The sequence below is a fragment of the Wasmannia auropunctata genome, unplaced genomic scaffold (genome assembly GCF_000956235.1).
Source record: "Wasmannia auropunctata unplaced genomic scaffold, wasmannia.A_1.0 LD336067.1, whole genome shotgun sequence".
Classification (NCBI taxonomy): Eukaryota; Metazoa; Arthropoda; class Insecta; order Hymenoptera; family Formicidae; genus Wasmannia; species Wasmannia auropunctata.
Genome location: NW_012026823.1, coordinates 541,856 through 556,670, shown reverse-complemented (window position 1 = coordinate 556,670; position 14,815 = coordinate 541,856). Strand labels below are relative to the sequence as shown.

Genomic DNA, 14,815 nt, shown 5'->3' with positions numbered 1-14,815 from the left:
GTGTGTGTGTAAAGGTGCAGATTTATGTAGTATCACGTATTCTGTCAACAAGACAAAATATCTCCTGCCTATTGTGCCGCGCGTTTTCCTGCAATTCCAAATGTAAGTTATCCCTCACCGTGGACGGGAAGCGTTAAAAAATTATACAAAAGTTGAGGATCGCATCATATGCGGCTGCTGTACGCTCGTCGGGACCCGTGTACACCGCGGTATTTCTGCGTTAATGGAACGGTCGGTACAGCAATCGCTCTTAAGCAATTTTACGGTACAATTTTAATTGGCTCTCGCCGGCCTATGTGCGGATTGCATAAATTACTATTCTCGCGTTATACGTATGAGTTATACAAGTGCGTTTTAATTTACGACCCGAACGATTAATGCGCTACATCGCGCCGCGCTTCCGATAAAATCACGTTCGCTGGATAATCCCATGAAAAACTAGCCAATGTAACGTAGAGCTTATAAATATGTAATTATAAACGATGCTCAAATAAAAATATATTAATATGAGTAATATATATATGAGCACGCGTGTGCGTGCGCGTGTGTACGTATTACACATGCTAAAATATTTTACATATATATATAAGCGTTACGAGAATAGTATGCAGAAATGAGAAGTGCAAAATAAGCTAAAATAATCCGACCGTTTCATCTATATAAAGTATAAAAGTGTCTCCGGGATGTATCCTCTTGAGCTCTAATTAATACCTATTAATTAGCAAAAGAGCAACTGAAGTCCGTTATTTATGTTTACCAATTGCCGAAAATAATATTAACGATATTAATTTAATCTCAAGCATATATATATTGGTACACATTGGACTTAACGCATTTTGCAAAGTTGGCGATTTAATGGAAGGCCTCGTACATAATGAAAGTCGTAAACTGCGAATATAAATATATATAAGGCTTAGAAAGACGACGCGCGACCGTAGATACGCCCGATCATCTTCTTATTAGAGAAAAATCGCGTCCACACAGATTTGTCACCGGCGCGGCGGTGTCCGCAGATGAGAGGAAGCGTGCGGAACCTGGCAGGGTGCGCGCCTCGCGTGCACGATAATATTGTAGCAGGCGTATGACCTATACGCGGTAGTATTTAAACATTATACCGGGCGAGTTATAGGACGGCTCGACGCGTTAAGAGAGAGAGAGAGAGAGAGCCCTTTCGCCGAGCTCGCGCTGAGAGGGGACTGAGCGGGTGAGGACGAGGCCGCGATGCTGAAACCTAGCCTGCCGGAACGACGCGTCGTCTCGTTGCGGGATCGTTTCACCGGCAGGCAATGTTCGGCCAATAAATCTGCACCTCCGTATACGCGCGTAATCGCGATCGTTTTGCACGCGCCTGCCGCGGCATATGCGCGTGCACACGCGCGCTTATGCGAGATGCAGCGACAAAATGCGCCTCTCTCGCGGCTCTCGTCGCGGCGCATATACATGCATACGTGTATGCGTTGCACGCGGGGCGGCGTTCTCCGGCGCTGTTATTATACGATATAGGTGTATGTCACTATAATTTGCGACCCACGTAATTTTTCTCAAATTATTATTAGCGTGCTCGCCAGATTTGATTCGCAATTTTCCAAATTATTATTTTTTCTGCGACAAATAATTGCTCTTGTCTTGTCTTGTCTTAAATCATTCGATTATTCTGTTAATTAGATTTGCTACATTCGTTATCTGATTACGTTTTAGAAAAATGTTTACCTACGTCTATATGAATAATTTGCGCGTAGAATGCATAAATGTTCTTTTCTTGCTCGGGTCTTTAATTATACATGGCCTAGAGGAGCGAAGAATGCAAATTAGATGCTGCTGTTTATTTTCTGCTCGTTAAGAGTCGCCACCATTTTACACACAAAGGACAATTTTATTATTCCATGCATATATAGAGAAAGAGAACGAGAAGGCTGGAGAATGATGGAGACAGATTACCAGTTAATAATTATTCCCAATCCTTCTTTAGCTATAATAAAAGTCCTGAGTACTATATAATCTTGTTCCTATGTTTACATCGAAATTCTCGTTGTCAAAATTTTGATAGCATTTCATAAAGCATTTACGACGCTATCCGGCGCGGCGGGTCGGCGGGTCCGTTTAGTGCTTGTGAACGAAAATAATTTCTCGCCGTGGATAGGTCGGCGTATGTGGGTTCTCGTATCCGCGTTACGGCGAGATAAAATCCAACGGGCGCTTTTCGCGTGTGCGCGCGAAAGGTGGAATAAAGTGAAATAGTACTCGATTTTCGGGCGGAAATTGAGGCGGTCCCCTTCTTTCCGCTTCCCTTTCTTCCGCGACAAAGGGACGACGCTCTCTCATCTTGATCGATGCGCACGCAGAGAGGATTCGCGCGGCGCGAATCCGCGACGCCGATATACGCGCCGCACGGCAAATCTACATCATCGCGGGTTTTTTTTTTATAGTAACGCGGCAATAGCGTTATACGCATACGCTACGCTATATACGCTTATATACGTGTTACGCCAACGGCGTATTAGAAATATAACGTAACGGATCGCCGGAACTCGCAGCACGCGGCCCATAACGTCGTAACTTGCGCGAAATTATGGGATATATTTGCGCGACTATTTAGTGCTTCGACGTGAGCGCGACAAATAATGATGTCTTATTGTAGCCGATACATTACCTTATATACGCGTATGCGTGCATTCGCCGACTCGCAACGCCGGTCTGATTTATACGATATGAATATGGAAAATTGGTCGCAACGCCTGGAAATAGGAGAGCACGTATTTTATAAAGTACGTGTAAACTCTCCTCTTCCAGCGCTGCGACGTGCAAGTCTAAATGTTCTGCGTTCGACTACTTTACTCTGTTTATTTAAATGTCTCGTTGAATTATTTTTATAATTGTTTCGTTCGTTTAATCCACTTATTTCAATTAATTTCTTTGCACGTTATGGTTATTTTACTTGTCTATTTTATTTACAACGATTCTATTCCACTATTGATATTTATTCGATCTGTGTATTACTTCTTTATATATACATGCTTATACATTTGTTTTATTTATTTATTTTACATATTTGTTGCGATAATGATCGCGTCTTCGTTCGCTTATTACATAACGATTTATTTACATTTTTTTTTGTCACATCGTATATATTCTTTATTCTCTCGTTGTGTATATCTTATCTCATAAATAGCTACACCCGTGTACACCGTTTATTTATTTTCTTCAGCTCACTATTACGACTAGTTTATTTCCTGATTTCATTTACGTATTATCACGCGCTGTTTCGCTCGCTTATTATGCGTATATTATGCGTCGTGATTAAGAAGACGGTTGAGGTAACGAGTCGCTTCGGTTCGCGGTGCGCGCGTCATTTACGGCTTCCCGGTGCGCGCAGTCGCGAGACAATTTAGCGTTTCAATACCGCCGTAATAGAAAATCACTTCTTGATACGTTCCACGCGAGGCGAACGCGGCGCTGTCTCTGTAATTGCGATGTAGGAATACCTGCGCCGCCGCGCCGCGCCGTACGCCACCATCCCGTCCGGTATACGTTTGGACGAGTCACGGGCAAAATAGCGGCCGCCACACAGTTCATCGTCCAAGTCATTCTGCACCGGAAATATAATTACTTCTTCTCTCGCGTCTGACAGATTCCCTACGCGTCGCGGAATAGACGCGACGGAAAATTTCCGCGATTAATGCGCGACGTCAGGCTCGGTGACGTGGACGATTCGAGCGTGTGATTCGTTCGCCGACTTGTTATTTCACAGCGAATTGTAACGAACAGGAATGTCTCGCGCCTCGAGGACTATTGCGAGACGACGGACGTTTCACGTTTCACGAACGATGCCTTTTTTTTATTAAGCGCCGTCACGAAAATTGCCTCCCAGGCGCTGCTTTCGCTGAAGCTGTCACGAGATCGTTTGAAGCTATTCGATGCGGCCTTCGTCGAAGACTCTCGAGAAGTCAATTTTGAACGGGATATTCCTGAAGAAACGGCGATCGATCGACAGATTAAAATTTGAACCGTTTTAATTGGTGTTTGTATTAAAGTTGAATTGCACCTAGATTAGATTTTATCACGACGATACGGTAGTGCTTACGGAAAGACTACTGAAAAGTTAACTAATTCCGATAACATTAATGCACTAACGTTTTTTTTTTTAATATTATCTTTAGTCGAGTGCAACGTCGGACGATGACTTTTCAAGATGGAATTGGTCGCAAGTGTTTGAAGGAAGAGTGTCAATTAACAAATGTCGACGGCCCTGATAGGATCGATATTATTCTTCCATTTAAATTCTGCCAGAAAAAGTGCGATGAACGTCAACTTTTTCTTTACGACGTTAACTCTAAGCGACTGCCGATTAACAGCCTCTCCCGTTACTGCCGTAGCACACAGATATTTCTTTTATAGACGTCCGACGTTGATCTATATAACGCGTACAAACAGAATTAAATCGACGTGTTTAAGTAGTGACTGCGAAAGTGTCGATTCCGTTAAACCGCAGTTTTAAAGCTCGCCTATTGTTTTGTGAAAATATTTATTAACAAACGTTTCACATGTTAATTTTAATTTAAAAAATAAAGAATGTAAATGTCAATAATAAAATAAGAACATCGAATCTCTTCGAATGGAAAGCATTTCATTTTATTATCGCTTGAAATGTATTATATAACGGAGCTATCAATAAATCTATTGTTAGATATATTTCCTATTTCTCTGTATCGAAAATATATTTTCCTTAACGAAAAGTCAATTTATACCTAAATATCTTTAATTTTTCGGAAATGTCTCATTACAGTTTCTGAGAGTATTTTTACAGGATCTTAATGACATTATTGCATTGAGACATTCTATTTCTATAAAGCTTGAACTCATTTCACACCCCCATTTCACAATTCCGATATCGGTCGCTTGGCACCTTAACAGCCCAGCTGCTCACCGACAGAACTATGACTATGACTCAACGTTTGATCGGTATTTATCCCTGAGATGGCGATGCTACCTCGAGTCATTCTTCGCTGCGTTTGACGATAACTTCGAAAGGCAGCGACGGGGCTCAAGTCGCGACGTCCACTACGTTAAATCACGCTATACGGAGGAGCGCGCTCCGAGATGTACGTAAGCGCGCGGCAATTTATCAGCGTGCGGTTTATTTACACGCGCGGGTCTCCTCCCCGCGGGTGACGCCGAAGGGAGGAGAGGGCCGCCCTCTCTTTCATCTCTTTCATTTGCCGGATAGTCGGACGCGGGATGGTAGCGACCGAATTCGAAAACGTCATTTAATTCGCCGCCGAGGACATTTCACTTTCTGTCCGCCTGTCTGCCCATCTGTCCGTCCGTCCGTCCATGTGTCGCGCATCTCTTTTCCCTCGTTCTCGCTTTTTGCACCGCCGCGTCGACCGACCAATCGCGGACACCGTCAGGACACCGCCACCGCGTATCGATCATGCAACGTGTGCAGAGATCGCTCGACGACGGACGGAATCGACGAGATTTTTTTTTTCCGATATCCCGCGCCCGCAGTCCGCGCTTCAATTAGAGCTCGCGGATGAATGGTACTTGCGAGAGGGAAAAAAAAAAAAACGAACAGACAGAAAGATCCCGAGGATGGGCATGATACTACGTCATAGGGCCGTATATGGGGGGAAGGTAGATGCGCACGAATGGCAGATTGCTGTGACCGGCACAGAATTTCCGAGAGGTCGAAATTTGCGAAAGCAGTGGGTCTGCTCGCGTAAAAAAAAAAACAATTTACAGACTGCATGTTACTTCACATATCTTTTTAAGCAAATATAAGTTGACATTTAATCCATTAATCTTTAAGGTTTTTATTTTTAGATTGGCATAAACTAAATTTCTAGTAAATTGATTCATATTTATGAACACACTGAAAGTGAATTATTATACATAGCGTTAACAACGTATTCCCAATAGTATTATTAAATAGTGAAGAGGGATAGGGAGAACGAAAGAGAGAGAGAGAGAGTAATATTAAATGGAGATGAGAGAATATAACGAATTCGAGAGGATTATAACGAATTCGCGATATACATTCTGAATTGAATTGTTAATTGCATTTAAGCCGCTTAAAACAATCACGATTGTATTAAATTTCCAGCATCGGTTAGCGCTAATTCTTTTTAACTAAATTTTCCTTCTTCGCTTATATTACAAATAGGAAAATAATCCTAGAGAAGCAAATTTATTTTAGCTTTTACGATATTTTAGGCAATTCTTTTTTCTCCCCTGTCAACCTTTTTTGACGTCTTCTACATAAATCAAACCTGCCTCGGCTTTCGAGTAGCTTATCTATGAAAATATAATAACACGCTTCTCTTTTCAAGTGACAGCCGTCACAGTCAGCGATAATGACAACTATAGTGGCGCCGATGCCTTAATACTCGTTTTGTCAAATTCTTTCGACCGCAGCTCATTAAGCTCTCGCTCGCCTTTTTCGCTTGGAATCTTGGAACGCCGCGATGGCAACGAAGATACTCCGTCATAATTCAGGAGTTCCTGAACAACTGAAAGGTACACGCGAACACCAACGACGTTCCGCCTGCATACCGCTCTGAAAGCACCCGTCGCGATTCACGTTCTGCAGAGTTTGCACTCGTCTTTCACTCGCCGGCGTTCTCGAAGACGTACTTTTTTTTATTGCAAAATTAAATTTGCATTTCGGGCAACGGAATACTCGAGGCGCATTTGCGATATATAAAAGTGTCGTCTTGAGGAACTACGCGAGTCTGAGGGCTCTTTTGCGGTTTCTTTTCCCTTTGGTTATTCGTTATTTTGCGGAGTTTTGAGAGCCGCAGGCTAAATTTTTCGCACTGACCGCTCGACGAATGTTTATGCCAAAAGCTTTTCGCCAACCGTCCTTTCTAGCAAATGTTCTACTCGTTCTTATTGCTGTAGACTCAATTTGCGATTAATAATAAATAGATACTGACATTTAATGCTAAGTTTCTTGACTTTACACTTTTAGTCTGATTAAGATCTGATTTTATTTATATAACATTGACTATAAATTTTATTTGTATAATATGATTATCATGAGTTTTATTTGTATAACATGTATGTTGAATAATAATTGATAGAGTATTTAATTCTTTTTATACAATTATCGAAACTGTGTTAAATCTAACTAGAGCGATTATATCGAGGAATCGAATATCGATGTTTATGTTTTATGCAAAATGTCGTTCGATTTGAACTCGAAAAGTAAAGTTTGTCTCTTTTGCCCTGTGCTAGCTTATCTAACTAGTGCAGTTTCCAACGAGACGACAGTTATGATTTGACAGCATTTACGTCTTACCTAATTTAGTTATTATTAAACTTATCAAGATTGTTTCTTTGTTTATCGAAATAATGAAATGTTATTATTGAAATATTTTTGGTCTAAATGGCGACATTTTAATATTTTAGGACTACAATTTAATATTACAATTACGTAGATAATATTGCATTGTTTTACATTTACGAAAATTCGAGTGCTGAATAAATAATTCTGATTGTTTATTTAATCTTTCTGCGCTAGACTTAATTTAGATCTAATTTATTTTATCTTAAAGACAACATAAAAAGTATATACTAAAAGAATGAAAGAGCTATTATTTTTCATATCTTCACAGACTGTTTTTCAAACTGTTTTCTACTTTTTATTATCTTACTGTCGAAGACGCGTCGTAAATATCTCATTTGAAATTTAAATGATATATATAATAAACATAATAGGTATAAGTAGGATAATAGGATAATGTGGCTCTTTTGAATATCGTTGATCTTTATAAAAGAAATAAACTCAGAATCAGATGATTATGCTTAGCATTAAGAATACGGTAAGAAGATGATCTTCTTTCTCTCTCTTTCGCTCTTCCTTACTTTTCTTCATCGAATCTTTCTTTGACGTTCATCATCCGCGCGAGACGCGAGTCAAAATACTCTGTGGGAAAGAGTCTTGCGCACGTGTATTTTCACGACGACTTAAGTATTTCAACGTTCGGTACAAAAGAACGGCGGGCTAATCTCGTTTCGTAAGGACCGGGCCCCGGGCACAAAGACCGCCATCGTGATATAGTAGTGACGCTATAAAGGACCTTTTAAGTTAATCTCCTGAACGATTTAAGAGAGACTCCGATATAAATCACGGCGCTCAAAGAGGCGTGCATGGCGGAACAGCGATTGGCCAAATAGGAAAATCGCCGGCTGAGCCGCTATTGCAAAATTTTCCACTTATTGTCGTACGTGCAGGCGAACGGGCCTCCTCGCCGTCTGATGATGAAGCGAACGGGAGAGAACGAGTATTAAGCGCAAATTACGCTTATAACGTGGTGTCACGTTCGCGAGAAGCGGTGCTTGGATGACCGTAACGTGATAGAAGTCGCTGTCGAAATACATTACGATATTTGCAAAGCTTTGTATATATTCGAACTTCGATATATATTCGTGTATTCGACTCTATTCGAGCATTACTTCAATGTGCGTGTACGATTCTTTTCATTCAGCTTATCATATAATAAATCTCCCTCCCCCCACCCCCAATTCATCGTAAATGTCCGAAAAAGATTGCGATTTACTGGTGGATCGAGTTTTACTCGTGAGATATTACGCGCGAGACCCAAGTTTCGCTGATACAGATCTATGATCAGGAATGCGAGCGCATGCGAAATTTCTTACTTGTTGCCGTTGTGTGTAAAGAAAGTTTGCCTTCGCGCCGGTACCGAAGTGGTAGCTCACCTCTTACCCTTTACGAGGATAGTAAGATGGCTTCGAACTTTTCACTCGCGGGGCTCGCGAGAAAATTTTCACGTCGCATCGTCTGTAAGAAACTTGACAGAAATTGGATTAGAAATTCCTTGGGAGGGTCGGGTCAATTTTCGTCACCTCGTCGTTCCCTCGGCACGACGTCAAAAATCGTACTTCCAACAAAAATCAAGCTACCTTGAAAGAACAACAAAGAGGGCCGCTATTTTATCAAGGAAGGAAACGCGATTTGAATTGCATTTGTCACAAACGCGGCCCTTCAATCGAAGTCACTCGTGAAACTGTAAATCTTGTTTGGCATAAAGAATACCGTCTCCTTGACTCTCTCTAGAAAGTAAGTACACAAATTGACTTTGACAGCATTTCGGAATAATTCTCGCTTTAAACAGAGTATCTCTGTAATTAATCGAAAAATATGTTTCTAATGTATTTACCTTTTTTAAATCTAATATTCACTAATTTTTATATGTTCGTAATTTTTTTCCACACATCAGACTTGGTACATAATTTTATATATATGTACCATATATGTATATAATATACCACGCATATAATATTATTAGTTATTATTATGGCATACTGATTGCTATCATATATGTATATTGTATACAAAATATTTAATTCTCAATAATAGCGCTAGCGCATAATTATATTCTATGCTGCTGGAGACCGCAACGCTCGCAACGTTCTTCATATAAAATCTATGAACCCGTTGCTCGATTAACTCGGCAAATTTTGTCACGATCTTCCTCGTCGCTCTAACACGGCGAAGTATTAGTGAATCAGCGCAGTCGCGAGGCCGCCTTGTTAGTGTGGTTAATATTCACATTACAGTGAGCGGTCGCAAAAATGGCAAGAACGGCTGTTCCATACAATACGAACGCGATTGTCCGTAATTTATCGTATTGTGGAGGCAAATAAGACATCGTTACGTTGTCACGAACAGCTGTCTGAACGCGGTCCGGTTGATTAGGTTGACGTGTTGCCCTCGGTTCCTTAATTATGTCGTCTTTGTTCGGTAATTATGGCACGCACGATTGCGATATATACCGCGACGAAACAATGCCGATGTATCTCTTCTTTTCTGCACGATCTCTCTCTCTCTCTCTCTCTCTCTCTCTCTCTCTTTCTCTATCCTTTCCTTTTTCATTCTCTCCGATCTAGCGCGTTAGCACGTATCCGCGCCGTCGAGGGTTCACGTTAAAGGCCGCGTCCACGAATTGCGCTAATGCACAGAGACAAGAGTCCCTTTGTCATCGGGAACACAATGCGAGAGAATGTCCTTAAAGAGAGGCGCCTCCGCGCGTCTCCTTATCCTCTTGGAGATGAAGATTTCTCACGGTGGTGGTACGTACCATCTTACTTCACTTCACGCCGTCGTAACGTCGAAACTTGACGTCCTTTCCGAAGCCGAGGCACGATTACTGCAGACCGAGTGATTGATGGCGTTACTCCGCGGATTACCTCCAACCCGCCGCCGTCAAAATCACAAACAGAGTGAAACGTGACTTTAACCCTTTCCACTTGACTCGAGATGCCACTCGAAGACTACTCGGACGTTCAAATTAGTTTTAAAGTCACGTAAATTAATTGTGAATTATAAGTCAATGATATAAAAGACGAAGAAAGACGTATCGGAGCGGAGAAGCATTCTTCGTTCGCGACGTGTGCATTTTTTATACGTTGGCACGACACGTCGTGACGATCATCACGAGAATCGCAGGTAACGCGTAACGGTGCCGGTTGTTTTCCGAATCAGCCAATGAGACAGTCGTCGTGCTGGCTCTAATTACGACGCCGCACCGAGTCTCCCACTCGTGAACCGCGCGTCGATTTTTCATTTGTTCCTTTCTTTTTTTTCTCTCTCGGCGGCGGAGAGACGATCACGATCGCAAGCGTTCGGTCGAAGCGAAGGAAGCCAGATACCGTTGTGCTTCCTATAATTTAGTCCACAAGTACCTATAGACGGGGATACAGGCTGTGTAACCTGCACTACGTTACGCTTCATCGACAATAAATTTACTCGGACGCGGAGCGAAATGCGACCATTAATTGTCCGGAATAGAGCCAATTCGAAATGTGGTCTCATATAGAAATTTTACTTGTGCGTTTAACAAAGCTATTCGATAAAAATATTGAAAAACGTTGGAGTAATATTAATTATTAATATTTAACAAGCTGCCTAGAACGCAATCGATGCAATAGGTTTTACATTAATTATTAATGAATAAAATAATATAAATTAATTTATCTATGTACATAAATTGTTCCGTCTGTTTCTATTTTCTTTTTTTCTCTGATTTTGATAAATTAGTCATCTTTTAGCTATTCTTTTAAAATAAAGAAACGACACAATTTTAAAAATATCTAGTTGGTATTTTTAGTTTAGTTTTGAATGATTTATTTTATTATCATGCCTAAATCATAATTACATGTACATTGATACCTACTTAAGAGTATTATAAAGCGTTTGCATATCTTAAGAAATCGATTGTTGATTATACTTTTATCTTATTTTCAAAATAATTTTATGGGAAAATATTGCCTCTAATCTATATTGTTTAAATAAAGATTAGATACTTTATGTAGATGAACAATTTTTATATCTTGTTGTACCTTACTCGCTTTACTCAAGCCAACAAAATTTATGTAAGCAATAAAGATTATGTACATCGTTAACTTAAAGTCCTATGGAAACGGCGTAAGTAGCGAACGTCCAAAGCACGCGAACGATATTTCTGGAAAACGAGATACCCGATCATTCGCCGCGACCCTTCTCGAGGGTTATTCGGCAAGTACCTCAAGATTCTTCCAAGGCAGGCACCACCGTGCCGTTCTGGAAAGCAGCTCACAGACAGGCGGTGGTGGGGAGATTTTTAACGTTTCGTCGAGACGAAAGGAAAACGGCGGGTGAATATACAGCTATATCGGTTTTTAGAGACTTCGATGATAGGAACGACGGAGGAAGTGAAAGGAGAAAAAGAGTATAGGGCTAGCGAATACGGAGTATGGAGTGCGTGGAGTGTGCGTGAGTGCGCCCTTTTACGTCTGGAGGGATAAAAAGGCAAGCCTGCCAAACTTTCTTGCACTTGAGCTTCGAGACGACCCCCGGGGCTCGTCGGTTGCTCTGCATTTACACCAGGCATTCTCTCTCTCTCTCTCTCTCTCTCTCTCTCTCTCTCTCTCTCTCTATTCACCTTTTCAAAGGACGTCTTCGAACGAGTATTCGTGTAGAAAACAATTTCGAGAATCTGCCGAGACAATCGAGAATTTGTACGAGAAGAAATTTCAAAGAGAGATAGATGCAATCTCTTGTTGAAATTGGAGTAGGGAATAAGTGAGTTTTGCTAGATCGAAAAAAACAAACGATTCTTGAACAGAATGATAAGAATCCAAAGGAGAGAAAGATTTAAGAGAAATATGTGACTGATATTCTAAAGCTAAAAATTGTAACAATTATTTCATCGCCGATAATATCAATCGCCGTCAAACTTTATACTTATAATTGCAGAATGATATACATAGAGATCTGTATTTTTGGCGAATTAAAATTAGTTTTGATCATTCTTTCATAACATAAACAGAATTTAACTGAATGAAATTAACTGTTGAATGTATTTTAAATTTAAATAAAAATATATAATATTATAATCACAAAATGATAAAATTCATGATTTTAAGCTTCTTTTTAAAAAATTTCAACAACTCACGTTGCTTATGCAACAGACTATAATTGAATAGCCAAAAATGAGCAGATATACTTTTTCGTACATTCAAGGCGGAGCGTAACGAGTTTTCGTAACGAGTTTATACATACTTGCAATTTCTTGCGCGTACACATCACGAGTTATAATACATCACAAATATTGTTTTACGTAATGGAAGACACCGTGGAGATATTAACCGGCTCCTCTGTACCCTATGGATTGTCAGAAATTACACCGCGAGACACTCGCTGCCTGTTTTGTTTGGGGATCGATATCCAGCTGCCGTTTCCACTACCCTCACATTTTCTCGGCAACTACAAAGACCATGGAGTTGCTATCGTAAAGTCTCGAAGAAGCTCCTTTGAAGCTCCCTTCCAACTTTTCGATTTTCTCTTTTCCTAATTCTCTCTCTCTCTCTCTCTTTCTCTCTCTCTCTCTCTCTCTCACCTTTTTTCAAATCTATGATAATTTCGAATTAATTATTGCTCGATACCATCATCTCTAAATAAATATTAAATTCTCTAATAAAGACTAATCTCTTATTATTAGCGAATCAAAACAGTGCTATTTACTTTTTCTGTAAAGATTTATTTTATTACTTTCTTTTTCTTTGTTTTAAAATAGCAGGTAAATAGTTAATAATTTAATTTAAATTTATCGTGATTTATATTTTTAAGCAAAATATACTGAAAAATTATATCATAATTCGAAAGATAGAAATTTTTACAAAAATAAACAATTCTAGTTTTAACAGAAATATTGCTTACATTTTCTTTTAGAAGATTCAAGATTCATTGTTAATGTCAGAACGAATATCTAACCTGCAGCTGTCGTAAGTTTCGCCAATCCAACTTGCTTGGATCGACTGCGACGTTTTTCTATCTAAAAAAAAAAATGCACTGATTCATCTGATTGCCGTTGTTAATTACGCCTTTGCACGCCCGAGGCGGCTCTTTCTTCCTTTCCAAGTCCCGATGTTCCATTAATCAAAACTTGTTCGAATCTCTATTCGTTTCCTCTACATTTCACCGAGAAATACGAGACCAAGTTACGCGACCGACAGAAGCGAACGTATCTTTCGCGTAATTGACGCTGAGGTATGCGGCCCTCGATATTAAATCTTTGAGCGAGGTCGGCGTTAATTACCGGCGCAACATACGCCGTTCGATTGGTTTTCGAAGAAGAAAGTCGCGAGTGTGCGCTCTATTTTCTCGAAAGTCGATTCTTCGCAATTCCTTCTCTCTGTCTCTTGTGCGTCCGTGTGTGCAAAAATGTAGAAGTCGATAAAATATCTATATAGTCTACTTTAAACAAATCCTTTTACGCAAGAACCGTCATTTCCTTGCAGTTTGAATTATGTATATTTAGCGGTAGCATGAGAGAAGTACATTGGATATTATGTGCCATATATCAACAAAGTTTACTAATTATACCCTTGTGTATTCTTGGAAGCGCATTGTAATATTATGCTCGGCACTTGGTGTAAAGAGCATAAGTCAAAATCCTACATATAAAACTTATTGTTAGAGTTTTATAAATCAAAGCCGTTGCAAATTTTAATTAGAAAAATATAAGTTTCCAATTAACTGTGGCAAGAATTAAATAAATGATAATTACATTACATTTACGTTTAAATTGCAAAACTAAATTCCTATTTTAACATATTTTAAAAAGTTATTTTGAATTCAACTGATCCAATCTAAGTCACCTGGCATCAAAAATATACTTTAATCTCCTTTAAATTCGGGATTTGGATTGTTAAAGTGATTTTGTCTCTAAATAATGTAATTTAATTTAGAGAGATTGAATATTTTTATAATATAATTTCTATTTCAGTATTATTCAGAATATTGTCTGTCGTCTGTTATCCAGCTGCATGATTATTATAGATACATTTATGTGTTCAAGATTTGTTCTGATCATTTTTACATAAAATCTTTATTCTTATTTGCTATAATGTATAGATATTTTACTTTAAATATTCATTTCAAATGACTATTATGTCTTCATGAAATTTGATATCAGACGTACCTTTGAAATGAATTCGTTTCTTAATTTAATGAAATTTGATCGTTATATTACTGCTACTTACTGTTAGCTTTGCGTGACTTTTTCTTAACTTTGTCTGTCGTCTCAGCTATTACAATCTTCATATTAGATATTTTTGAACTCATCATGTTTCTGATTTGATTATTAATTAGCTCTGTTCTCCAGACGTATATTTCATATTTAACAGTTTGAAAGAATCAATACTTTTTATTTAAGTTTTTATACGTCTTTAACTGCAGTCACAATTACAATTACCTGTTGAATGATTGATACTTTTTTGTTCGAGAATAAACGTTAGTTAACATTTTTGA

General features: G+C 39.3%; 1 protein-coding gene across 2 annotated transcripts in view; it reads left to right on the top strand.

The window, feature by feature from the left end:
• Nucleotides 1–14,815, top strand: part of LOC105450240 (plexin-A4) — a 77,298-nt gene that overhangs the window by 35,321 nt on the left and 27,162 nt on the right. The window contains exon 1 of one of the 2 annotated variants that reach the window (XM_011689989.1): nucleotides 8,727–9,082. The exons of the other annotated variant lie outside the window; for it this stretch is intronic. The gene's annotated coding sequence lies outside the window, so the exon portion shown is untranslated. Of the gene's footprint in view, nucleotides 1–8,726; nucleotides 9,083–14,815 lie in introns of those variants that run through there. 2 annotated transcript variants of the gene reach the window in all.